This window comes from Ochotona princeps, chromosome 18, assembly GCF_030435755.1.
Source record: "Ochotona princeps isolate mOchPri1 chromosome 18, mOchPri1.hap1, whole genome shotgun sequence".
Classification (NCBI taxonomy): Eukaryota; Metazoa; Chordata; class Mammalia; order Lagomorpha; family Ochotonidae; genus Ochotona; species Ochotona princeps.
This window is the reverse complement of record NC_080849.1, coordinates 27,721,432-27,749,193: the sequence shown is the minus strand read 5'-3', so window position 1 is coordinate 27,749,193 and position 27,762 is coordinate 27,721,432. Positions and strand designations below refer to the sequence as shown.

At 39.7% G+C, this 27,762-nt stretch overlaps 1 long non-coding RNA gene across 1 annotated transcript; it reads left to right on the top strand.

Annotated features, from left to right (window-relative positions):
• Positions 1–27,762, top strand: LOC131482527 (uncharacterized). The gene is made up of 3 exons (XR_009247064.1): positions 1–315; positions 1,354–1,476; positions 27,485–27,762. It is a non-coding gene; the product is annotated as an uncharacterized LOC131482527 (long non-coding RNA).

Below are 27,762 nucleotides of genomic sequence, written 5' to 3'. Positions count from 1 at the left end.
CTGGAGTGCTCCTGCAACCTTACTCTTCTCTTACCAAAATACAGCATGGAGGGCACCGGTGTAAATCAGGACTGCAGTTGGGCCATGAGATTATGATAAGCAGATAGGATTGTAGTGCTGTGCCACAATACGCTGGATAATACAGAAGTTGGTTTATAGTTACAGTGAGAGTACCTCTGGATGTAGTCCTGAGGTGGGGATGGAGTTGGGACAGAGTCAGTAAATCTATGGTCTGTGGTGCTGGCAACCCATATGGGCAATGGTTCAAGTTCTAAATGCTCCACTTCTGATCCAGCTCCCCTCTAAAAAGTCTGGGTAAGCAATGAAGATGGCCCAAGTGCCTGGGCCTATGATATTCGTGTGGGAAAACTGGAAAAAGTTCCTCTCTTCTAAATTCTGGCAGGCCTAGCTATGGATGTTGTGGCCATTTATGGAGCTGAACTCTCTCTCTCTCTCTCTCTCTCTCTCTCTCTCTCTCTCTCTCTCTCTCCTCTCTCTCTCTCTCTCTCTCTGTCTCAATACATAAATACTTGAAGATCAGAAGAAGTAGCTAAAGAGATATGCTAGGATATGCTAGAGATTGATACCTGAGGGTCATCTGAACTCACAGCTTGATCTAAAGCCTTCTAGTCTCTGCCATATGACTAAGACCTCTGTTCTAGCAGTTTGGACCTCTGTGACCTGGCAGTGAATTGCATTTTGACTCTGGCTTTGCCGCCAGCCCAGCATGTCTTAGCAGTATGACCCTTTTGCCCTGTTGGGTGATTCTTTTTGTCTCTGTTACTTCAGAATAATTTTCAGTCTTGTGGGGGTGGTATTTAATGAGTTCTGAATCCTAAGTGTCCCTCAGAATTTACTTCTGTTCTGATTAATTTTAAATTTCCTCTCATCAAAAGCATCAGGCTGTCGAAGTGCCCAAGACTGGCACTGTTTTAGGTGAGAGAGCCTGTCTGCCTTCTGCAATCTCCTTACACCATCTAACGCAGTCTCCTTTGGAATTTCTTGTAGTTTCAAGAAGGAGAAAATGAATTTAGATAATCTTCCAGTCTCTTACAAAGAAAGCCATCCTTGTAAGAAAGTCGCTTTCTGGGATTCTTTGTCCTAGGGGAGGCCACACCCACATATTCCTAATTCCTAATCCCACATACTTTGAAGTTCAATTGTAAGAGGTTAACATTAAGAAAAAAATTAAAATCCATTGATTTGGTGTTAGTAAAATGCTATCATGTGTTGTTAAGTCTGAAGCACAGTGGTATGTTGGAAAGTGAGATGATGTCGAAAGACATGAACGTTAGCTTGACTCTGAGAGTGACTTTCTGGGTGAACTTGAGTAATTCACTTAATTTCTCGTAGGTGCAGCTTCTTCATCTGGAAAATGAGGGTGTTGACCTAACTGAACTCTGAGGGCCCGTCCAGCTCCAGCAACCTACACTCTTAAATAAGACTAAAAGGCAAAGCCAATATCATGATCTACTGGTAAGTCAAGTTTTAAAAAGGTTTTCTCTAATCTTGGCTTTTGTGCTATTCAAGGTCGTTGGAAAAAGAACACCGTGCACAGGAAGGGCTTGTGGGCTTCGTTGTTCCTGCTATCCCAAAGGGAACAGCTAGATACAGGATCACGAAACACTGTACTTATTGTGTAACTGTAGGCAGTGTACACAAAAACAACTCCCCATTGAGCCATGTGATTTGGAGGAAACAACTGAACACTGAAATGACGCGTCTTTGGGTTCCATCTGATCTCAATCCATAGTGACTGTTCTTGAGTTTCTTCAAGTGAGATTAATGAAGATGGCAACTGGAATGTGCCCATGGCATTCTGTTTTGTCAGCCTTGGAACACTAACACCAGAGTTAAATTCTGTGTGGGTGCTGTTGTTATGACATTTCTGAAATATCTATACATATGTACTTCTCCGTTACTTCTGTTCTTCCTGTATTTAAATCAGTACTCAGCTTCAGGGAATAGGAGACGGTCAATGACTCCTCAGCAAAGACAATCTGATCTGAAAAGTAACCTACTCCCTCTTAACAAAGAACTGTTGAGACAAGAAAGGAAAAACAGTGAGAATTGGGAGTGGGGAGGATGTGTGCTTATGAGCCCAATCTTCCTACTTATGGGGTTCTAATATAGGGAATGGGAAGTCAATATGTTATTCAAGTTGAGAGAAAATTTGTAGGACAGATGTAATTGTAATGAAATTCCTTTAGGATACCTTGTAGGACTCACTGTATTAATTTACCCAGATCAGTGTGTGTGTAACCTTATTAACATTTGTCCCCAGGGGGTAAGCAGCTAGTATGTATCCCTGCCTCGTGCCTCATGCCTCACCACAGTTCCTGTGTGGCACTGAAGACCACTGGACATTTTGTGTGTATGAGGGGATGGATGTTCAGGGAGAGAAGATGCAGAAAGGAGCCAAGTTGCTTCTTCAACTCCGTGTAGAAAGGGAACTAACACAAATAACCTTATACAGCTTTTAGTATATTCTTATTTCTTAGGATGGTACCTATGCAATCTGTCCTCTTTGTAGGAATAAAAGTTTAAAAAACAGGAAAAATGTTCTTAAAACCCAAAATGAAACTGTTAGTTGTGGTATTGTGAACTCTACTGCAGCAAGGATGGAATCAAAATTGACCAGTGTTTGTCTTGACAAAAGCACGACAAGCAGCACCTGTTGAACTCGGGCTCCTTTGTACAAGCCATGGGGATGCCTTATACATCTGTTGGATTTCACCATGGAGTGGAATGAAGATGGAGCTTTGAAAGGCATAAATTCCATCCAGAAGAGTGTTTTACCTAGAGAGATAACGAAAACCACAGGGTGATAGTAAGGCACTTAGTTTCAAGTAAACATTTTCTCTGATTTTGCCTTGCCCAGAGTGTGCTGGAAAAGGAAGGGTAACAGCAAAACTTTAGTGCAGTCAAGGTGTTTTGTATTTACTTTGCAGCTCCCCTATGCCCACATGTGTCTGAGTGGAGACAGCACATTCACATCTTGGGTTAGAGTGAGCATCACTTAGGAAACCAGCATTCCATGTCCAAGTGCCTGACTTGTAATTTCATGTCTACTTCTACATCTGCTAATGTATACTCTGTAAGACAGTGGCTATTGAATCAGCATTTGTGTCTCTGCCAACAACGTGGATATTTAGATGAAATTCCAAGTTCCTAGCTTCAGCTTGGCCCAGTCCTGGCTCTTGCAAGCACTTGAGAAGTGAACCAGAGAATAGTAGATTCTTGCTCTTCCTCCTACTCTTATCCCCTCCTTCCCTTTCTAAGGAAATAAGGAAATAAACAAGAAAGTGTATCCCATACCTTCCTCAGAATAGCATTTGGCATGTAATTTGTTAATAGTTTGGTTGTAAGAAAAGACAAAAGTAGAAGATAGTAGTATGGTGCCATTGTTAGGTGAGAGCAGAGACCTGGAAAGATTTGTAATTTGCCTTTCAGACACATTAGCAGGAATCCAGATTGGAAATGGGACAGCCAGTACTTGTACTGGTCTAGGAGTATGGAATGCCAGCCTTGTATGCAGCGTCATAATCCACTACATCATAGCTGGCCTCTTCCTAAACATTTCAAACAAGGTTATATATAACATGTACACTAGCGGTTGATCATACATCTGGTGTGATTTTCAGAGGAATTGAAAATATGTTCTCTCTCCAAAGCTTGCATCTAGTGGGGCCAAATATCCAATCAAAAAATTTCTTTTTGAAACAAATGCTTTGATTAGGTAAATGACCAAAATTAGGAAGACTCTGTACTAAATGAAGTTTCTAAAACTTTTAAATCAAAGACTAAGTGTGGTACACATCTTAAAACAGCAATACTGCCACTAAACAAATGCTATAGGAATAATTAAAAGCTTTTTTTAAAGTGTGTGCCTACATATAAAGTGTATTTATTTGAGACCCAATAATCAGAGATTTGCCCAGGTCTTGCTCTCCCGGACAGAACAGCTAAATTAATCAAAGGAAAAGGAGTCAGAAAACCCATGTCAAAACCACTGTCTGTTTTCTGCTAGTCCTTTTGTTGCATCTTAAAACTTGAAAGAATAAAAAGAAAAGCAAAGACAAATAATTTGGTGTCTGGCTGGCTGGGGATCTGACATACTTCTTTTAGGTGATGTTTGTCCTTGCAGACAGACACTGCATGCAATTTCGCATTGGCAGAGAATGTCACATTAGGTGAGCTGGCTACAAACTGCTGGGCTCTGCTGCTCTAAAGCCTTAAGCTGACAGAGGGCAAAATCGGTTTGGTGGGTGACAGTGGGGAGGGAAGAGCTCTGGTCAGAGGCACCCATTAGAGGTTTACTAGCTCTGATCTGTCAGAGTGTGGCAGTCGGAAGTGAAGTCAAAATAGACAGCAGGAGGCCCCATCAAGGTAATGTGTGCTTATTTCTACACGGAACATAGCATGGAAACAAAAATGAAAACAAAGGGTAATGTTCTTTGTCAAAGTGTAGCCCATAACCCATGCTAAATATCTAGTTTGAAATTGGCTCTAGTGGGAGATTTTATATCTTGAAAGTCATCAAATGCTGTAAACCAGAGGTTGAAGTGTTTTGTTGATTGTCAAGGCATAAGGAAGTTATAGAGAAAGTGTAATTAATACAGAATAAAAGAAATATCTTATTTGTAAGTCATCACAAAATAAATAAATAACATAAAAGAATCGATGAACAGTGTTTTAGTATTTAAAAACCATTATCCATCTAGCTAAAAAGCCGCTTCACTCTGAGAAACAAGTGAAGCTCCACCAGATGTCTTAATTGCATCACCGTCTTCCTTCCTCATTATTGTGAAACTGAGGTTGGTAACAAAGAGTGGACCACAAGCCAAATTCAACCTCCTGGTGTTTTTGTGCAGTTTGAGAGCTTACATAATTTTCATATTTTTAAATGTTTAGAAATAAAATTTAAAAAATGAAGAAGACAAAAATACTTTATAAAACATGAGAATCACCTGAAATTCCAATGTTGATGTCTGCAAATTAAGCTTTTTTGGCCAGCCCCACAGGTTTGTGCATTGATACAATTTCAATGCACCACTCTTGTTACAGTAGCAGAGCAGAGGTGTTGCAACAGTAACAGCTGCAGCACACAACCCTGAGCTATTTATTTTCTGATGCTTTGTAGGAAAAGAGACCAGGGGTGGGGGGGAAGGGGGCTAACCCAGTAGGGTGCTGCATGGGCCTACCCTGCTGAACCTCCACTCACACTGGAAAGAGTGAGTTGGGATGGGAGTAGACCAGGATGGGCAGGGCTAGAACATTTGTTGGCCTCATGTGAGCTGGATCAGGGGAAAGCCAGGCTGGGTTGACTGTTCCTACTGGTGCAAGCATAAGTCAGAGTAGGCGTGGGTTGGTTGGGCTTTGCTGCAACATCAGCTGGCAAATGCTGGCATGGGAGAGACAAATTCTGTCAAGTTAAACTGCAGAACCAGGTGAAGAGTGCAAGATCTGGGTGTGGGAGTGGGCACAGTAGGGAAATAGTGGGCACCTCCCTCTTGGGTTGCTACTCTAACTGGTGACCATGACAACCAGGACTGTGGCAAGCATGGCTAGACAGACAGTTTCATCCGCCGGCATATGTGTGAGCTGGATAGTGGGGATGGTTGGGTTGAACAGGGCTTCAGTGCCCATTGACATGTATGAGAGCTGAATGGAAAATGGGACAGAGACTGGACCAGTCTGCTGTACATAATGGCAACCATGGGAACCAGGGCAAGGGGCGGGCCTGGTGGGCAAGGGGTGGGTCAGGTCATTTTGATTAGACTGCAGCTCCCGCTGTTGTACAAGAGGGCTATGTGTGTGGCAGGCAGGATCAGGCTGGACTGCAATACCCATTGGTTTGTGTAAAAGACAGGGCTGGAGACAGAACTGACCCAGCAATGCAACCACCAGCACGTGCATAAGCTGATGGGAAAGAAGGACTGTGCTTGACCCTGTATTGGCAAGAACACACAAGAACTGGATCTGGGATCACCTCAGATGAAGTTTCTTTGGGGATTCCCCCAACTGAATTGCTGGACTCAGAACCTCAACCATGGAGAGAATTGCAGGTTCCATGGTCTGACCATGGACGGCATGTATAAGAGCTGGGTCTCCTCAGTGGCTTAGATGGAACAGTGGACAGCATATCCAGGTGCACATGGAGAATATGGAAGTACATTGGAGTCTGCAGAGGATACTTAGTACCACAACAGAAGACAGAGGGTAGAACAAATCAATCAACTGCTACAGCCCAATATTGCCAGTGCATATCTGGGCAAACGGAGACTCTAAAGTGGACTATGTCAACCAGTGGATTCTGGAGAGATTTCATCTTGCTTTGAATGGTGAGGTCGGCAGTAATTCAGAACTGTTGAACTATCAAAACCTCATGAGCAGGACTCTCAGAGCATGCCCCGCATCAGGGACCCTGGGGCTGTCCTCCATCCCAGGGTGCAGAGGCATTTGTGAAGCTGGGTGTGTCTTCTCTCCTTGTCTCCCCTTTCTCCCAGATACAGGAAGGAAAAAAAGAGAATGTGGAAATGGTGATCTCACCTACCTTCCTGTAGCCCTTGATCCTTATCACCCTAATTAACTATGTAAAAATCATCAAAACAAAAACAATATATTAAAACATGAAAAAAAGAAAGAAAGAAATATGCACTCTGGTTCCACTGAGCATTAGTTGGTGTCCTGTCTGCTCACCACCCTACAGGCTCCCTTTGCCTGCTCCCAAACAGCAGATGTAAGGTTTTGCACCTCATGTGTTATCTGTTGACTCAGAATTCGAGAGAAGTCCTCCCAGTCTCACACACTGAGCTCTTCCTCTGGTAACTCGTGGTGCATTTAGATGGGAAGATTTATTCCTATTTTGTTTCCACATTCCAAATAGACATGCTTTTAGCTTCCACAAGGCTTAAGAATGTGCTTCCCGATGCAGTGATTGCCATAACTTTTACTTCTATTGTTCTTGGATTAATACTGAGCACATTGAATAGGCAAATGGGTAACCAATTAACTTGAATTCTTTACAGGCAGGATTTTTTCTGTGTCTTGATATGCCTTTCTTAATCTTCCCTTTGAAACATGTTTTCTCATTTAGGCCAGAGGTAAATAGCACAAGGAACAGGGCACTTTATTCCCCCCTTCTTTTCTCTCTCCTTGAAAAATAATGCTGAAGGAATTGTTTTGCAGTTGAAAATTAATGTAACCTATTATGTCCAGGAAATTTCTTCAATATATTACTTGCCAAGCCCCTCGGCCGTTGTGAAGAAAATAATTTTAATTTATCTCATTTTTCACCCCTGAGTCAATGATTGTTTAACCTAAAATGCCATCGTGACTAAGTGCTCAAGCCCCATGGTCCTTGGCTATTTTGCTGGGACTAGGCTATTACAGCCCCAATCCTCAGCTGTTGAGGCACCAAAATTGTCATATTAAAAGAGCCGCTGTCAACTTGGCTTTTGTTTTTATTGTTTTTAATTTCTGTATTTCCATTTTCTTTGCTATTTATAATGTTCTTTTTAAAAGTTCAAAAATAACATCTCTCTCCTTAGCCTCTTGGTTATTTTCCATTAGTGAGCATTTCTCTCCCAGCTTCCAGGGCCTTTTCTGGGGCACAGAGCAGTGTGGTCAGCTTGGGTTAATTTGGCTATTATATACGTAATCCTTCCTGTGATTTTTATGCTCTTTGGCCACTAAGGGACCAGGCTAGCATCTGAAGGGAATTTAGGACCACAAAACGTCTTTCGTATCATTGGCAAGATTGGCTACAAGTCTGCACATCAAATGAAGCCTGTCATTTTCAAATCCTTTTATGGCGATCCAATCATATGTTTATCTTTTCTATTTTTGCCTTCCTAAATGATAGCCAATTTGCTTTTTTCCTGTATCTTTTATCCTGGATTCATTCTGTCTATCCATTTCACCACCACCATCATCATCATCATCATCATCATCATCATCATCACCATCATGTATTTATTTCGGCTTTCCTGTTTATGTGGTAGAAAAATATTAAATCTCAACCTAGAATCCCCAGAGAGCAGAGACTGATTTTGCAATTCCGGGAGTGTGAATCCAAGCTTTCATGGAAAATGGAAGCGGGACACGCAGAGAAAGACACAAAGGTAGGATGCATTACCAACTAACCACTGATAAAAGCAGTTATGCAAAAGCATGTTTCAGAACAATTTTTCTGTGGTGAGAAAGGTATTGTTAACTTCCATGAGCTTCTGGAATATGCATGCCCAGACTGTAAAAATAGTGGATTCTTATGGCTTTTCACACCATGACAAGAGACACATACATGTGGGTGACACGAAGCCAGGAAGTGGGTGTTCAGATAACTTCTTGGAGCCAGCAGACTGGGTCGCACTAGCAGTGGCTGGACAGAGAGGACGCTGAGAGATTCAGATTTGCAACCCATTTTTATATCACATTTTGCAAAGGAAGAGTTAAAGTTACAGAGGATGGGAGCTGCTTGTCCAGACACACATAGTTCTTGGACATAGCCCAGCTACACTCTTTTCATGTCCCATCAAACACAGAGCAGTAGCAGCGTCTTAGCTTGGTGATCCCAGATTTCTAACATCTCCTTCCATCCTACAAAACGTTTTGGGTGTCTGGACTCACATCTATTCATGTCATTCTGAAAGCTAAGAAAAACTGTGTTTCCCAGTTACATCAGACTACCTATTTTGTACAGAATACAGTCTACATAGAAAGAACACCAATACCTCTGTTATTCAAGATTCTTCTTTAACAATAGCAAATGAGGAAATTTCTGGAAAAGGTCATTTACTTATTCAGGCCCACTGGGGAAACGATTGATAAATTGCTACTTGATTTTTGTGCAATGTTTCTTTGTGGCTAAAGGCTGCTTATAAGGATTGAAATGGCCTATTTTATTCACTGGAAATGGATATTCAATCAGCCAATATTTGGTCGAGTGCACACTCTATTCAAGGTATTAAGACGGGTGCTCTGGAGGATAACAGTAGTAAAACACAATCTTTCCTTCGAAGGGTTTATAATCTAATGAGAGAACAAGACGCATAAAGCAGGGCTGACTGGTACGAGTGTGATTCCAGGAAGGTGCAAAGTGCTTTGGGAACTCCAAGAGTAGCAAATTCCAGCACAGAGGAAGCTTAAGAATATACACATAAACTCACCCTTTAAGATGGCCAAAGTTTCAACAGAAAGGTGGCAATATGGGATTAGCAGCATCCAAAAGTTAAGAGCTCTGACACTGCCTAAGAGTAACTAGGCAAATTTGGGTCTGGGTAGGTTGCCGGCCTACAGAAAAGACCAACATAGAGAAATAATTTAAAAATGAACAAGATAAAGAGATTTTTTTTCAGGATTGAGCCCAGGAAAAGTTGAATCTCTTATTGTTGTGTTTAAAAACAAAGCTTGGGTTGTAAGCCACTGAAAATAGAAACAGGAAAGTGCATGGTATTTTATATATCAAGATTGGAGAAGGCTGGGGAAAGGTAAAGACATTATGCTTAGTTTGCTGTCTTCCAGCCAGCAGAACTGTCTGGGAGTGGAAACACCAGACAACGTTGTCAAGTGCCCCCAACCACTGGGTTCTGTATACCCTAGGCTACCCAGGGCCTCTGGTTCCTCCACATAACACATGCACCTTCTTCTGTGGATGGTTAGATATGTCCTTGGTGATAAGAATCTCAGGATCCATCTATATTCCTAGCAATTTATGAGAAGAATTAAATCAAATGTAGATTTTTAGGCTGCTACTGGTCTTTCTTGTGTCACCAAGGTAAGCCCCTAGAAGGCAGAATGAATTGATTCCTAAGGAGTAAGTCTTCTCAAAGATAGCAATAAAGGTTCACAAATTTTTCTCCAACTGGTGAGCGAAGCTAGCCAGCTTTCCATGTTGGCAGTTTCCCTGCTCATGGATTCAGCCAATAGCTGGTGGAAAGTGTAGCTAGGCCTACGCAGGTTGTACCTTTACTGAACATATATAAACTCTTTTTATTTTTGTAATTTTTCCATAAATAATACATTCTAGCAATCTTTTTAGCATTTATGATTTTAGTACCGCACTTTTATCATTTATGATATTAGTACTACAACTAATATAAAGATGAGTTAAAGTACATGAGAGGGAGTAACCATTTAGCTCCTGGTTGGGATAATTGCGTTCCACCCCAGAGTGGCGGTCTGATTCCTGACTCCAGCATAAGATGCCCTCTTCTTGCCAGTGTAGAACTTGGAAGGTGGAGGGGGGGGGATGGTTCAAATGATTAAGTACTTTCCATCCACGTGGACACATAGATTCAATTCCTGTCACTTGATTTCAGTACTGACTTCATTCAGACTGGCTGCTGGAACTTTTCGAAGTGAACTAGCATATTAGATATCTCTGTTCCCCTTCTGCCTCTCTGGTAAGTAAAGGAATGAATTTAAAGTATGTGTGAAGATGTGCACAGTTTACTCAAGGACTGTACCATTTTGTATAAGAACTTGAACATACAAGGATTTTAGTATCTATGGGATATCTTGGAGCCAATCTCCTACGTGTAACAAGGGACAACTACACCTTAATCTTTTAACAGTGTGAAAACTCTTAGACACCTAAGGACCTCAGCTAGTGTAGCTTGCTGTCCAGGGAGAATCTAATCCACTCCTTCTGGGTATCATTAAGCTATATTTCACCTCCCCTCAAATGATTACCACTGCTGGACTTCTGCACATACCTTTCCACCTGGTTCTTCTTTTCTACTTTTTGTACCTCAACTTCTTATAATTTGCTTACTTTAAAAGTCAATATTCTGACATTGCTGGCATCCTCATGGGGAACTGCTTGTATCCCACAGGCATTCTATGTGACATCTGTGATCCAGAAAGTGTGGGAAAATGCTAAGTTGTGTTGGTCAACCCTAAAGCAAAGGCTGTTCTTTTCTGTTGATCACGAATGTCCCCATCGCTATGTATATGCCAGTATTATTTCACCCTTACGCAATCAATCAATCCTCCTAGGAGGTTCCAGCCAGCTGCTGGGACGTGCGTGAACCCTGAGGAGCATCGCTTCAGAAATGCACAAGCACAACTACCCCTGGAATCACCAGCACACCCACACTCAGTTAAGACTTTGGAATCTGAATCTACTTTTTCTGGGTCGCTTGTATCTTCCCAGTAAATACAATACCAGCTCGGTAGAGCCAATAGAGACCTTTGCTTTCTTCAGTCATTAATGTAAAAAAAATCCAGGGTCCATGATCTGTGACATACATCTGTTTAATGATTATTTTTTGATGGACAAGCAAGGAGCACACCTTGAGTGTTCTAGGCTGTTACAATCTTGGGGGAAAAATGGATCCAAAAGATTTATAATACATGTGATTTAAAATATATCAACTTAACAAAGTAACGAAGGATGTCTCCCATCCTGAAAGACAAGACAGAATAAAACTTAAAATTCAGGCAATAAAGATGAAAGCAAAACATGGGGAAGAATGAATTCCTGGAGTAAATAGTGAGACCAGGTTCCTTCAGCCCTGGAGTAGAAGTACTTTGAAGTGTGAACAATGGCTGACACCACTTCAGGTGCAGATGGCACCTCGAGGCCCCTCAATGGCTGCCAGAGCACACACCCCTCTCCTTCAGGTTCTGGGCACAAGCCCCAATGCTTGCTTTCATCATTTACTCTCACTTTTATAGTTGCTCTACCTGAACGAAACCAACAGTCTCCAACAGCCCCAACACACACACACACCTCAAGGCTTCATTTTTCATTTTCTTGCCTGCTGATCCCAGCACTAGTGAGGAGTAACTTTAACTACTTTATTGCCAGTGCCTAGAGGTATTCCTTTTTCTTTTGTGAATTCCACTGCTTGGGTCAGTTCGACCATCTGCTTACAGGCTGGCTATTGAGGACTGCTGGAGGATATCATATTATTGCACAAAAATTTTAAGATTGCAGAAAATGGACATTTAAGAGGGTGGGAGTGGACTCTAAGTAACTTAAGCACAAGTTTGTTTAAAGCATTTTCTGTCTTAAGAATCCAAGTTAGTCTTTCTGGGAATAACTATAGAGGAATCTGGAAGGCAGGAGGCAGGACCTGAGAGTGGGAGGGAAGAGTTAAGAGTCAACAATCATCCACTCTGAGTCATAAAATCAGAAAGGCATTGAACATTTAGAAGGAGAACTGGCCCCATAAAGAAAACAATGCCTCTTAGTAAGCATATTATCTGCAACAAAGCAAAACAAATTTTCAAGCGTCTTATTGAAACTGCTAGGGAGGGAAATCATGAAAACTTTCTACTGAGCAAGGGCTAAAGAAAGGAAATTAATAGTACAGCACTCCTTATTACTAATATAAGATGTGTAAAATGTCATTGACATGACCTTCATTTATTGCCATGTTGCTTTATACTTCATTTGGAGCAACCTAGCATGGTGGAGAAGCTCAGAGCATTGTGGTTGAATGGCTGAGCTTTGCAATCAGACAGCCTGAGTTTAATTTTTAGCCTTGCCACTCACTTGCTGCAAGGGCCTTGGGGGGTTTCCTAATCTCTTTTATATCTCACTTTTCCTATTTGAGAACAAGCACTCGTATCTTTACTTCTCTGAGCATTTATTGCGGATCATGTATGTTCTAAGGCCTTTACAAATTTTAACCCATTTAAGCCTTGCAGTAGTCCCGTGAGGTAAGTACTATTTCACAGCTGAGGAAATTGAGGCAAAGAGGTGAAATAATTCTCACAAGGTCTCTGAACTACAGAGTGCAATGTCCAGTTACAAAACACAGGTGAATTGGCCTCACTGCTCCCTGGCACTGTGGACTGCGAGAGGGGGAGTATATAATGAAAGGGAAGATGGGATCCACATCCACAGCCAACATGAATTTATTCCAGAGAAATAAATCTGTGGATGTGGCTAACTGTTAGGATGCATACACAGCAGGCACGTTCAGCGCGGAGAGCAAGAATGCCAGGATGAGCTGATTTCATACAGCATAGACCAGGTAAGACCCATGGGCCGTGGGGGCTGAGCCAGTATTCTTTTCAAACTCAGTGGGGCTCTCTTGGCTCTCTGAGAGACAAATAGTCAGAACGGAATGCAGAGGGTGGGACAGGGAACAGTACAGGGCAAGGGTGTGAGCTGGTTCTTTGAAATGTAGGAGCAGGTGTGTGTTGGGGGATAGGGGAAGCAGGTGAAGATTGCCATGGCTTTGAGGCTGGGGAGCTAACATGGCTGGGAAGCTAAAATGTCTGTTGCTTAAGCCTCTGTTCCACCAGAGATAGTAACAGAGCTCATTTCTTGTGCATTGCAATCAGCCATTAGTTACTTTACATCTTTTAACCCATTCAGAAGGACCGGTGGGGAAGAAGAGAGACTGCTTGTCACGATCTGGGTCACAACTCTGAGGGCAAGTTGTTCTGTGGTTCCCATGAGGGGTGAGAGAAAGCAGGAGTGCACCAAGGCATAATATAATTTCTTAGGTAATAAATCACATACATGGTTTTATTTGAAAGTTAGAGCAAATGAAAATTGGAGGCCAAGCGATTAATTAAATAGTGTGAGGTCCTCCATGTGGTAGAAAACGTGAATTTAGGAATATACAAAATGTAGAATTCATCATGTAGAGGTTGGAGAGCATCCGGGATGTGGGAAACTATAGACAGGTATGATGACGAATGCAAGGTACGTGGAATTATTTCACTCCTATTGACCTTTCATTACTAAATAAATATTTAAAACAAGAGAAACTTGTGTGCTCTTCTCAGCTATCTTTAACACAGTCCTCTAAGATTTGACACTTAATTAGTACATTTGGATAAGACTGTTGCTACTTCTGTAAATGGCCTCAGCCTAAACAATTAACTCAGCTGAGTTCCTTAAAAACTGGAGTGACCCGCAATCTTTACATACCAAATGACAGAGCTTGAAGGATCCTAGGAGGACTTCTAATAAGGCAGACACAAATAAGAAGTGCAACTGACACATTTATCCACACATTGCCTTGTTGGTTCTGTACTCTGCAAGCTTTTAAGATAGTTCCCACATTGAGAGAGAGAGAGATAGAGATTTTTTTTCCCATAAAAATTCTACACTTTTGGGCCTGGTATGATAGCCTAGTGGTTAAAGTCCTCACCTTGCACACTCCGGGATCCCATATGGGTGCCGGTTCTAATCCCAGCAGCTCTGCTTCCCATCCAGCTCCCTGCTTGTGGCCTGGGAAAGCAGTTGAGGATGGCCCAAAGCTTTGGGACCCTGCACCCGCGTGGGAGATTCGGACGAGTTCCTGGTTCCTGGCTTCGGATTGGCTCAGCTCTAGCCATTACAGCTGCTTGGGGAGTGAACCATCAGAAGGAAGATCTTCCTCTCTGTTTCTCCTCCTCTCTGTATATCTGGCTTTCCAATAAAAATAAATAAATCTTTAAAAAATTTCTACATTTCTATGCACTGGTAGAGAAACAGAATTGTGGACAGGCTCACTTATATTCTTAGTTGGCGGCAAAGGGCTAGGGCTAAATGGCCGGCATGCTTCTAGACAGTTTCCCAGTTTCCAGAAACTTTTTCAAACCCCTCACTGTGTTGTTTAATGTTTTCCTGTGATATGCCTAGCACATACGTGTTAGAGCCTGTGTTGTTCACTGCTAATTTCACATTCGGACGTTGAGGCATGGACATGTGCAGTGTGGGCTCGTGATTCCCTCTTTTGCATTCTTCCACAGTTGCTCTATTATCCGTTTTCTCTCGGAGTCACATTCCAGCAACAAAGCCTTTGGGCTTGGATGTGATACGGGGTAAGCTGGGGAATATAAACGAATCATCATCTAGAAGGAAATCTTTGATTATACAATACATTAGTCAGATCCCCAGTGAGATTACCATGATCAGTTCTGGTCAGTGCCTTATAAAATAAAATATTGAAACACTTGACAACGCAAAGAGAAAGAGATGAGTTTGATCTTCTGCTGTTAATGACCTCCTGTCGTATAACTGGTTTCTGTTAGAGGAAATAAAATGCACTAATAGAAATGAGAAGGGAACTCGGAGACGAGCCGTGCTACTTCTCTTAAGATACTGAAAGTCAGCAAAAATCTAATTTTCCAAAAGGAGGTACTGTTTTCCTAATCAGGGTGAAATGATTTATTATTCAATAAGGCTGTAAACTTGACATGTATTTACTCAACAGACCACATACAATTATGTTGCTTCAAAATTAAGCTGAAGATAGAGAAAACAAAGTGATAGAGGAAACGGCCTACTTTTCTAATTGGACAATGTGTCCAGTATATAATTTCATATAATGACATAATGTAGGGAATAAATACTTACCAAAGATACTAATTCTCCTTACAAAGGAGTAAATTACAGTATTGCAAGGATTCTTGATACCGCTCAAGATTCACTGCTTTCTAGCCCACTGGCTGTTGCTTAGGGTGGTGAAGTTATAATAGCATTCAGCTCTTGAATTTCAGGTCTTCTAGAATAAAATGTAGAGGTTTAAATACAAACCACAGCTGCAATATGAATATTCAAAATAACATTGAAATTCAGGCTCTTTGCAGAAGAGAGTTATAAACAGTATTTGCCCCTCATAGAGAGGAATGCTATCATTACCTATATATTCCATACCTCTCCCTTACCCACCCCAGATGTAAAAAGGTAATTTCTTTTCCTTAGATTACATGATTGGTACATAAATGTTTATAATTTATAGTTTAATATCAACAGTATTGTATCATAAATAATTTCTATTAAGTAACAGAAAATGAGGTTCAAGGACTTCAGTTTCAATCCAGAGATGTAGAGACTGGTAAGAGCATCACTTGCTCAGAGAGAAGGAAAAAGGTTTGAAGATAAAACAAATGCATGTGTGTGTGTGCGCGCGTGCACACTTGTGGACACACACACATACACACACAGCAAGAACGTTTCCTAAACCAATCAGAACTGAGTTCGTAGGTCAAACGACTCACTTCAAGAATGGGGCAAGACAGTAGTCTGCACACAGTTGCTTACCCTGAGGGGAAGCCACCAAATAACATGTTCTCTCTCCAATAGACCATCTCTCCTTATTTGGGGAGAAAAGAGCAAGAACTGTAGCTCTTAGCATGGCCACAGTAGTTGGAAACAAAATAGAAGAGTAAGCTCTTATAGGCATAAGATGGATACAAATAAGCAAAACATGAAAATGGAATATAGAGAAATAAAATCAACCAAATACACAGAAAAACCTACCAGAAATTTGAATTGCGATACATTTTAAACTTGGAAGTAAAAGCAAAGTTTTTTTAAACAGAGTATAACAATTTGTCATTATATTTAACCTGTAAGAAATATTTAAGAAAATTCTACAGGCAGGGGAAATAACAGTAAGTACGGAGTTCAATCTACTTAAAGAGATGAGATAGAGCAGAAATAGAACAAATGAATGTAAAGTAAAATCATTCTAAAAATAATGAGAAGTTTAAAGACAAAAAATAGCAACTTTTGTTTTGTATATTTATAACATACATAAAAGTGACATCTGTGGCAACAATAATTGAGAATGGAGGTGCTGATACTGTAAGTATAGCCACATAATAATAATTAAAAATAATCTCAAAGTACTTTTTAGGACTTATTTATTTTTATTGTAATGTCAGATATACACAGAGGAGGAGACACAGAGAGGAAGATCTTCTGACCATTGATTCATTCCTCAATGGGTCACAATTGTCAGAGCTGTACTGAATCAAAGCCAGGAGCCAGGAGCCTCTTCCAGGTCTCCCATGTGGATACAGGATCCCAAGGCTTTGGACTGTCCTGACTGCTTTCCCAGGCCACACGTTGGATGGGAAGCAGGGCTGCTGGGATTAGAATCAGTGCCCATATAGGATCCTGGGTGTGCAAGGTGAGGACTTTAGCCACTAGACTATTGCACCAGGCCCAGCACAAAGTGTTTTTAAATCTGTATTATTAATCTTTGAAAAATTACTAAAGAAGATTTTCTTTAAAAGGTTGAATAGTGAACCAACAGAGGAGATAGAAGACACAAAAATAATGCCTAGTGATCTCCACAGAAAGCAGAAAAAAAGAAAATGAGACTTAAAAAAGAGAGAAGAGACCTATACCTAGCAATATTAATATATTAATACAAGAATAGAAATAATCACTTTATAGATAAATGAGTCTGTTTCCAGTTAATAGATAGATAGGGTACAGCCTAATAGTTAAGATGTCCATGCCCTACATTACAGCGCCTGGATTAAATCCTGGTTTTTATTACTAACTCTAGTTTCCTGTTAACACAGGTCCTGTGAGGCACCAGTGATGGCTCAGGTGGTTGGATTCCTGCCAGAAACCTGGGTTAGGTCTGGGTCCCCTCTTGACAGTGGGCTACCTGATCCCTGTCACTTTTCTAAATACATACATACATACATGCATACATACATACATGAAGTTTAAAAGGCAAATACCAATTGGACAAAGTAGAAAAATGAAACTACATGATTCTACAAGAAAGTTACTAAATGTGTTTATAAAGTAAGCAAAAAAAGCTATACAAATATTCAATTCAAACTTTCGGGAAAGAGGTATTACACATGGATAAAGGGCCAATTCCCCCAGATGACTTAAAAATTTTTAAACTGGTGAGAATATTTAGTTACAAAATATAAGAAGCAAAATCCATCTGAGGAAGAGACAGTTCACACCTAGAGTTAGAACCTTCTACACAGACCTGTCAGTTTTATGATTTGGATAGGAATGACTCATCTAACACATGAGAACACTTAAACGTGGAAGTCTTAAAGTAGCGGTTGGCAGATTAATGTTAATAGTTGAGGTATAAGGTGGAGTTTTTATACAATTATGGTGTCTGAAAGTGGGCTACTGGGAAGTGGTCAGACTGGATTAGGTTGCTAAGGTGGAGAGTCCGTAATTGACTCCTGATGACTTTGTAAGGAGTGAGCCAAGAGAAGGTAGATGAAAATTATGTTTTTCTGTCTGTTCACTTCTTAGATCAACATGTGATCATCCCTTCTTCACCTCCTGGCATAGCAAGAGACCTAAACCAATAGGCCTAACCAGTTGCAGAATTTAAATCTCTACAACTGTATCTTAAATAAACTTCATACCCTCCCAAGGAAGCCTTCTCAATTATTCTGGTTCTAATAGCAAAAACCAAACCAAACAAAACAAAAAACAAAAAAACCTGCTGGTAGGTTGAAGATTAGCCTACTATGCCATTGTGCCAGCTCCAAAATACAGGACATTCAAAAATATCTTTTTCATTAGAACCAAAGAGTGACAGAGATAAAGATGATAGATACATGATAAATACATAGGTATAAACAAAATTCAAAAATAACAGACTTTTCGCAAGTCCATCTGGAACAACTGGACATCCATATGCATCACAAAAGAAATTTTGATTCATACTTTAACCAGATGCAAAATTAACTAAAGAATAGATCACTGAATTCAATTTAGAACTTAAACCTTTACATTGAATAAAACAAGATAAAATCTTATGACCTTGACATCAACAAATACTTTTTTGATGTGCTATTTAAAGTGTGATCAGTTTTTACAAAATGATCAACTGGAATTTAAGATTTACTTTAGCTTTTTTATTGGAAAGGCAGATATACAAAGAAAAGGAGATGCAGAGAGAGGAATAATCTATTCGCTGGTTTACTCCCCAGGTGTCCAGGGAGGCTGGAATGGAGCCTATCTAAAGCCGGGAGTCAGGAGCTTCTTCCATGTCTACTGTATGGGTGTAGGGTTCCAAAAACTTGAGCTATCCTCTATTGCTTTGCCAAGTCACAAGTAGGATGGGAAGTGGAGAAGCCTGGCCACAAACTGGCACCCATTTGGAATGCCACACTTGGAGGCACACCTGAAAGGGAAACGCAGCAGTGTCATGAATGGGTACCCACATGGAATCTCGGTAGATGCAAGGTGAGGATTTAGCCAAGAGACTATCACGCTGGACCCTGATCAACTGGAATTTAATAAGAAATTCCTGCAAAAAATACCAGGGGAAAAGTGAAATGACAAATCTTAGTTTGGGAAAATTATTAGCATTTATAACATGTGACTTGCATACTGAATATATGAAAAAAATATTAAAATAGAAGTAATTTGTGCAACATCTTTAATATATTTGAACAGGCATTTTCCCCTACAATTTGGCAGTAAATCAGGAATAGTAAATAAACTCAGTTTTATTGATAATTAAAAGTATAATAAGATACTTTCTGAATAAAAATTAGAATGGCCATAAGACTGCTGTTAGGTAATGAATGAGCTGGAACCCCCAAATGCTCCTCATGGTAATGGAAAGCTATGTGATCACTAATAATCACACAGTTGTTAGATCATCTAGTCATTCTGCTCCTACATATTTATCCAAGGAACACGGGTGCACATGACTATAGATACACTTGCATAGACACACAAAATCTTTGTAATAATTCTAAACTGAAAAAGAAACATGCACAGTTGAATGTGAGAAAGCAATACTGTTTACCTAGAACAGAATCACCCATTGATATGTGCAACAACTATGATGACTCAGGAGGATTCCACGGAGTAGAAGAAACCAAACCAACATGAAAAAGACAGTGAGTCATCAACAAATTCATGGAAAAACACTCATCATCCTTTTAACTCAAATTTCAATGAATATATTTGAAGAACTTTAGTACCATATCATTCTACTCATATCAAATACATGAAATTCAGATCTATGATGGTAAACATTAGAGCAGTTTTTGCCTTGGAACAGAGACGGAGGCAGGGAGGAGTGTGAGAAATAGCTTGCAAAAGGATGAAAGGTAAGTTTTGATGGGGATTGGTATGTACTTTATCTGCATGTGGGTCAGTGGCTGTACAGTTGTGTATGTATTTCAAATCTAAATGAATGCTGCATTTTAATACAGGTTTATTTTACATCAATTGTATCTAGATGAAAAGTTTTAAAAATTAAGGCATCCTGCCCCAACTAGATGTCACATCTGTACGTCACCTTGGGTGGAAGGGTGAGAGAAAAAGCATAAATGAAAATGTTTTTCTCCTAAGTCCAGAAATATTTTTAATTACACTAAGGGACTCAGAAAGAATAGTTATGAGGTTGATAAAGGTAGTCTGTGTGGGTTCATTTGAGGATTATTATTTTTAGCTTGTTTTCTTCTCAGTTGGGGATAGTGGAAGATAAACTTTAAGCTACTTTTCTTGGAAAACATAAACTTTGGCACCATTCTTGTTGTTTAATTCTTCAGTAGTGGATGACTCTATCAAACTTAAAGACTTATTTGAAACTACTTAATGACTGTGTTAGCTTAGAGTTTTCTCAGGTACACAGACAAAAATGTGGGGCAAGAGTTCTTACCAATTACACTGATCACCAATAATAATATTAATGATGGTGATATTAATTGTGATAATAATGATAATAATAGTTATTTATTGGAGGCACAGAAAATATTTCTAAGCACTTTAATTATGTAATCCTTTTATTCTGTTTTTGTATTTGTTTATTTTTTTTCCTTGAAACAGGTTTCTGAGGAACCAATGTTATCAGGAGGTTAACATCTTAGCCAGGGGCACACACAGAGCTTTTTGTGTCCTTGCTCTCTGGTACCTAGTAATTGTGGTGTTTTAGTACATAGTAAGTGTATGTCACCTGGGATACTGGTAGGAAAGTAATAGCACAACTAATATGTGTTATTGAGGAAAACTGAAGGGGGGGAATATTTTATATACCAGTATGGTCCAGGGTCAAAAAAATAAGTTTTGTGAAACTAGTAAGTATGGGAAATTGTTACACATCATAATTCTGAAGGAGTAATGAAAGAGAAAATAAGTCTTAAAAATGTAGAGAAACTGGAGCTGTGAGAGATGGAATAGCAATTACAAGAGAGCAACACACAGGAGCTGTAGCTAGAGCCGCAGTTAGGCAGGTGGAGAAGGTGGGAGAGAGTGCTGAAATGAATATCTGGATCTTTGTTTTTCTCTTATCGTGAGATCTGCTACTAGGTTTTCATTGTCAAAATAACTGGAAGCCAAAATATAAAGTGATACAGGTGATTAAGCATTTACATGTCATTACCATGCATAAGAAGACACAGAAAATTGGATCTGATCGTGTCTTCTTCATTTGGAGAAGAAGTGTACCTCTTCTTACTTGGAATATCAATCCTAAAATCTCTGCTTTGTCACCTTTGTGTCATCAATGTTATTCTCATTTGTGAAATCTGAATTATAATATATGCCTCTTAAAATGTTACGTTAAAAAATCTGACACCATCTCAGGCTAAGCCTCCATCTGAGGTGCCAGCATCCTATATGGGTGCTGATTTCAATCCTGGCTGCTTCACTTCAATCCTAGTTCCATGTCAATGGACGAGGAAAGTAGTGATTGATGGTCCAAGTGTTTGGTCCCTTACATCCATGGAGGAGACCCAGAAGAGGCTCCTAACTCCCAGCTTTGGAACAGGCCAATACTTGCCATTTCAACCATTTGGGAGGTAAATCAGTGGATGGAAGATCTGTCTTCTCTCTTTTTTATCCTTCTGTCTCTTTCCCTCTATCTCTGTCTCTCCTTCTTTCTCTATACCTCTCCCTTTTAAATAAAATGAATAAACCTTTTCTTAAAAGTTACATTAAATTACATGAAGTTTTGATTGACCTAAGATACAGGAACCAACTCTGTATGAAATCAGAAAGCCAAGGTTGTACTTTGTAACCCCTACACAATGCCTCTACATCTTGATTTTTAAAAACTTTTTGGTGTGACACAAAACTATCCATAAGATTCAAGTCTTTAGTGCTCCTACTGTTGGAGATTTGCAAGCTTACTCTGTTTTTTGGACAGAGAGAGTTAGGGGATGTCCTGAAAAATTATCTAGTCCCCAGAAATAGTTCCCCATGCTCAAACTGTGCAGTAGCAAAATAGTAAAATGAATTAATAAGGACAGCCAGTAAGATAACCCATGTCTAGTTGTTTTTTCAGTAACGCAAGTCAAAACTGTAAAGTTATTACTCCCAGCCTCTACTGCCAAACAGAATCATGAAGATTCTCTATTTCCTGGTGAGAAAAACTTTCCCTAATGCAAGAGATCTCTAAACGCACAAGATAAACACACTCCCAGATAGGAAATCAAAATTCATTCAGCAAATGAACCGTTTAACACAGCAGGATCAGGCCCTTGCCCACATGTGAGTTCCAAGAGACATGTAACAGTTATGCAGGAGGACACATGCCATATTTTCTCACCAGTTGAGTGATGTTTTGCAAGCTTTGGACAGCACGTCTGTCTCACAGTGTTACTTCCCTGATGGTGCAATGATGGAGTCTTCCGATGTCTATTAAACCAGATAATTCTGGAAAATACAGCACTGTATGGACATTAGCCAACTGGTGCATTTTCTTAACCATTAAATTCCTTGGTCTGATAAGATGTTGCGTAGAATACTGTGGTGAAGATATCAAGGAAGTTTTAAGTCTTTTTGACATAAACAATGTGAGCAAGAAAGGCAAAGCTATATCCAGAGTATAAATCTGTTGCCATGAAGACAAACTGCCACTTGCTCCATGATTAGAAAGGTATAGAGTAATTAATCTACCACTATGTGAATACCTGGTCCTTCAGAGGAACGATGCCACATCAGGAATATGGGGTCATTATTGTTATTTGCTAGTTATTGATCAGCAATCGTGGCATTCAAATCATACTTGATGGAGGAAATGGATATGTTTTTAGTTCATACATAAAAGAAGCCTTTAAAGTTTTCATAGAATCTACATGTTATATAAAAAATCTATGTATGGGTTTTAAAACGTTTTTCACAGGAACAAACTCTATCTTAGAATTCTCTTTTTCCAAAATCATCTTGAAGTACTTGCAGACCCTATCTCTGTGGCAAAGAGTATTGTATAGTTATGCTTATGGAACAAACAGGAAAGCTGTGGAGATGAGCTTCTTGACATTAACAGAATGAATGGTTACAGTCATTTTTGAGACATCCCCCTGTAACCAGTGCTCTCAGAACGGAAACATGAAATATAAACATCTGCACCAGTTATTTCTACTTTTCTGTGCATATACAAATTTGTCTCCACTGAACATTCTAACCACTGATCTTCCAATTTATTCTTTTCTAATTTCTAATTGATTGGCCAACTCCTTGGTCAGTATCAGGTACAAATATAGATCCCGTGTCTCTATCTCTCCCACCCTGAAAACGCAGATGTTTAGTCATATTGTCTGATGGCCTGTATGGGGAGAGAATGCTCCTTTCCTGTCCTCCAGAGCCACATCTTCATTGCACTTGAAGTGCAGTAGTCACACATTTCAACTGGTGACATTCTATGCTGAAAATCCATTTGGAAACTTGGCCTAGGATTTGTCTTTCTCTGGTAATTGGTCATATGAAAATCAATCGTGTGAGCACAGGTGTAGATAAAGAAGAATAAATAAAGAGTGACTGAAATTTTCCTTGGTTTCACATAATAACAGTTCTCTTCATCTTTTATGAGATATGTGTTATTTGGTAACTGAAAATACCTCACCTTATAGGAGACTACAGAGCAAATTTAATATAAAAACTGGACTTATCTATGAAAATCTTTATGAATAATTTGTTTCATGCTTCAAGAGGGCAATGGGGCTTGCTGGTTACCATAACCCATATTGACTCTTGAACTCATTATATTATCTCAAAATTTTATGAATGCAGTAAGTGCAAAAGTAGGCCTCCAAAAACAACTCAGATCCACACCAGGCTTGTTGTGCAGATGGAATTTCTCTTTCTCTCTTCCCTTCTGTAATTTTGACTTTCAAATAAATAAATTACTAAAAAAATGAAACAATCCAATTCATATTCCTAGTTATTCTAAAGTTCCGTTTTCACCAGAATAGAAAAAAAAAGTCAAACACAGTGACTGTTGATACATTGAAAGAGCAGTAAGTTCAAGAAGTTAGAATATCCAACTTCCAATAAAAGTTTGGAAATACAGTAGACTTTATACTAGTGAGAATTTCTTTGTTCTGTGATGCTTTGGATATTTTTCACTGTTCTGTTGAGCCTCAACAATGTGATTTCTATGATTGAAAATTGACCTTTTTCATGATACAAACATTCTAATACAGTTTAAATAAGGTTATTGCCAAAATACTTATTTATTTTATCTTACCTACTTAAAAGGCAGAGTGATGGACACCGAGGGATGAGAGTGAGACAGAGAGAGAGAAAGGAAGAGTGAGAGAGAACATCATTCTGATGGCCCTAAATCACTGCACTGTCTATCTAGGTCCAGACCAGACCAAAGCCATAGCCCAAAACTTCCTCCAGGTTGCTCATGTAAGTGGTAGTGACCCTGGGAGCTTCAGAAACCATTTTTTATTTTCTATCTCTGAGATGCATTATTAGGAAGTTGTATTAGAAGTAGAGGTGTCAGAAGTTAATTAGGTGTTCTGATATGGGATGTGGACAACATTCCAAGCAGCAGAATAACCTGTTGTATCTCAATACATTCCCCTAAACAGCAGGGTTGTTTAAAACAGGTTTAAACAGTTGAACATAGAATAAAATTTTTCTCTGTAGATGTAGGAAAAAAATTGAATGAGATACAGGAGCATTTTATTGCATGTTTTGTAGGTTTTCAAAAAACCTTCTTGCATGTCTGGAAAAATATAAAGGCATAATTAGGCTACGACCATTTTCCCTCAGACAGACACCTTTTTTTTGACTTGCTAGAAGTATAGTAATTAAAACTTGAAGATATATCTATATAAACTGCAGTTTGAATAGGGACTGGGCTCTCAGTTATTTCCTGACACGCTCCCTGATCTGTTAGGTGTATTTCCTTCATTAAACTTTGCATCCTCAATTACCAATAAAAATAATTAAGCCATTGTAGAAACCACACATCTTATTTTGAATGTAATATTATTGCATTATTATAGGAAATGTTTTTCTCAACAATAGAATAATTTTAGTCAACTACATTTCTACTTGCCTTAAACCCCAAAATTTCACTTATGGTAATATTTCCATCAATGTCAATGTATTTCTAGAAACATAAGATTATCTTTCCAACTTTCTTTCTTGCTTTTTGGGCTTGAGATGCCCATGTCATCCTGCTTACAATGTCACTGCCCTGGGTGACCTCACTCCAGTAGTTGTGCTAAATTGCTAGTGAGATGAGATCTGGACCTCTACAATCATTGCATCTGAACTCTGGCCTCTGATCTTCTTTGTAGCCAATAAGAACTCTTTAAAAAATTCATTTTATTTTTATTTGAAAGGCAGAGTTACAGGGCCCAATGTGATGGCTCAATTGGCAAGTGCCAGGATCCTATAAGGGTACCAGTTAGTGTCCCAGCACCTGCACTCCCATTCAGCCCTCTGCTTGTGGCTGGGAAAAACAGTAGATGGCCCAAAATCTTGGTACCCTGAGCCTGCATGGGAGACCCAGAAGAAGCTCCTGGCTATCAGCTTCAGATGGGCTCAGCTCCAGCACTTGTGGCCATTTGGGGAGTGAATCCTTAGGTGGAAGAGCTTCCTGTCTCTCCTCTCTGTAAATCTTCCTTTTCACTACAAATATTTTTTTAAAGGGAGAGTTAGAGAGAGAAGAAGAGGAAGAAAAAGAAGAGGAGGAGGAGGAGAAGGAAGAAGAGGAGAAGGAGAAGGAAGAAGAGGAGGAGGAGGAGAAGGGGACAGTCTTTTAACCACTGGTTCACGTCCGAAATGGCCGCAATGACAGGAGCTGCGCAGATCCAAAGCCAAGATACAGGAGCTTCTTTCAAGTCTCCCACATGGCTGCAAGAGCCCTGGTACTTGAGCCATCCTCTGCTGCTTTGCTAGACCTGCACACAGATGGGATGCTGGTACCTCAAGTGGAAGCTTAGCCTACTATGCCATGACACCAACCCGCCCCCCACCCCAAGAACTCTTAACTACAAGGAAGGCAAAGTTCATTATGTACAGATCATTGATCAATTAATTTATTCAATGAGAATTTTGTGACTGCTGCTGCTTTCAAGATGAATCATATTGCATTCATAATGGTGACTGTGGAATTTTATTTTGAAGATCAGAAGTAGCAACATGACTGGAGTAGTATTGGACATTTGTGTAGACTGAGTTCTTGTACAGAGAACAGAAATCATACTATCTGATGCCACCACTTCCTTTCCTTAATAAGAACTACAGCAATTAAGCATTGCTAGCAATGTGCTCTGTATCTCAAACTTCTCTGAGGTTCAGCAGCGATAACTACACACATCTAAAAAGTGCTTAAATTGCCTGTAAATATATTTTTCCTGTTCAATTACACCTTTCTTTAAATATTCCCACCATGAAAAACTTCTCTGCATATGACTTTGGCTTCTAGTTCATCTACAGTGAAAATCTTGTCTTCATGTAACTGTTGTCTGTGTTTCTTTCACCTTTCTTGATCAAATTATGTACTGAAGCAAAATTAACCAATTCACTATACAGTATACAATTCAGTCTTCATTGTAAGTTTCAATTATTTCAATGACTTCCAGTGTATTACTGGCCCCAGTAACTCCAAGTTTTCACAGGAAACCTTCAGGACTTGGATTTTCCTACCTCTTGATCTTTCTTTCTTACTATTGCCTTATTTTACTTACGTATCTTTTGGATTTATAGATTTATATGCATCCATTGTACCTGCAAATTGAAATTCTTAATATATATATCTAGTTTTTGAAAAAGTAGCAAAAACGTGAGTCTAGGTGCTCAGTAGTATCATCACTCAGAAGATGGCCTTGAATACTTTGCTCAGATTTCCCAAATTTTATTGTCCTTATTTATTTCAAGATTTTGAACCCTTTGTACAATCTCCCCTCTAATTCGTTTATTAGAGAAAATCATAAAAGTAAAAACTCTTTTCAAAGACACTCATGAAGATAAAATGAGAACACTTACTAAACAACATCTAATATTGGTATTACAATCATTAAATAAAACTATATATTGATATAAATTTTCTGGTGTGCAGTAAGTACTTAATAACCATTAGTTTCCGTCTTTCTCCAAAGAAATGCTAAAAAGCTATTTACCTGGTAATAGCTCCCCATCTGTAACTGTGCAATAATGTACATGACTTTGTGAGTCTCTTTTCCCAACAGGGCCATCCTCACTTGTTTGTGGATTCAAAGTTAATGTTTCTGCAATTTCTATGGCTGGGAGTCTTCTTATAAGGAAATGTTGCTATTATATTGTATACCTAAGGAAACCAAAGAGTATAATCATCTACCTCACTTTCAACTGCAGTTCAAGATTTAGTTAATTGACTCCAGTTCATTTTGCCCATGGCATTTCCTCTGAGATAGACACCATGGTAGCTAACATTAGCTGATAGGAGTTGTGGTCCTGTAGAAAGAAAAGAGGGATGAGGTTCTCCCAGTCATAGAATTCCCAGTGAACATGAAGCAGCCACTGGCTGGTAATAACTTCCTCTCCCCTCTGACTTGGAATGGATTGCAGGCACTGACCTAGAGGGGAAAGGCTTCATCTCCCAACATCAGCCAATCTCATCTCATTGCAAGGGAAAGGCCCCTGGAGACGTGCACCTATCCATCATGTGGACAGCTTTGGCCGAAGTGCCCACTACATCACTGGCTTTAATAAAAAGTTGCTGGAGGCTGCAGTACTGGTGACAGATGTAAACTGCAGCATGGCCAGAGCCTACGGATTCTCCCAAGGTGGAAGTACACTTGAGGAGAAGGAAGAAGAGGAAAAGCGAACACAAAAAGCGGGATGAA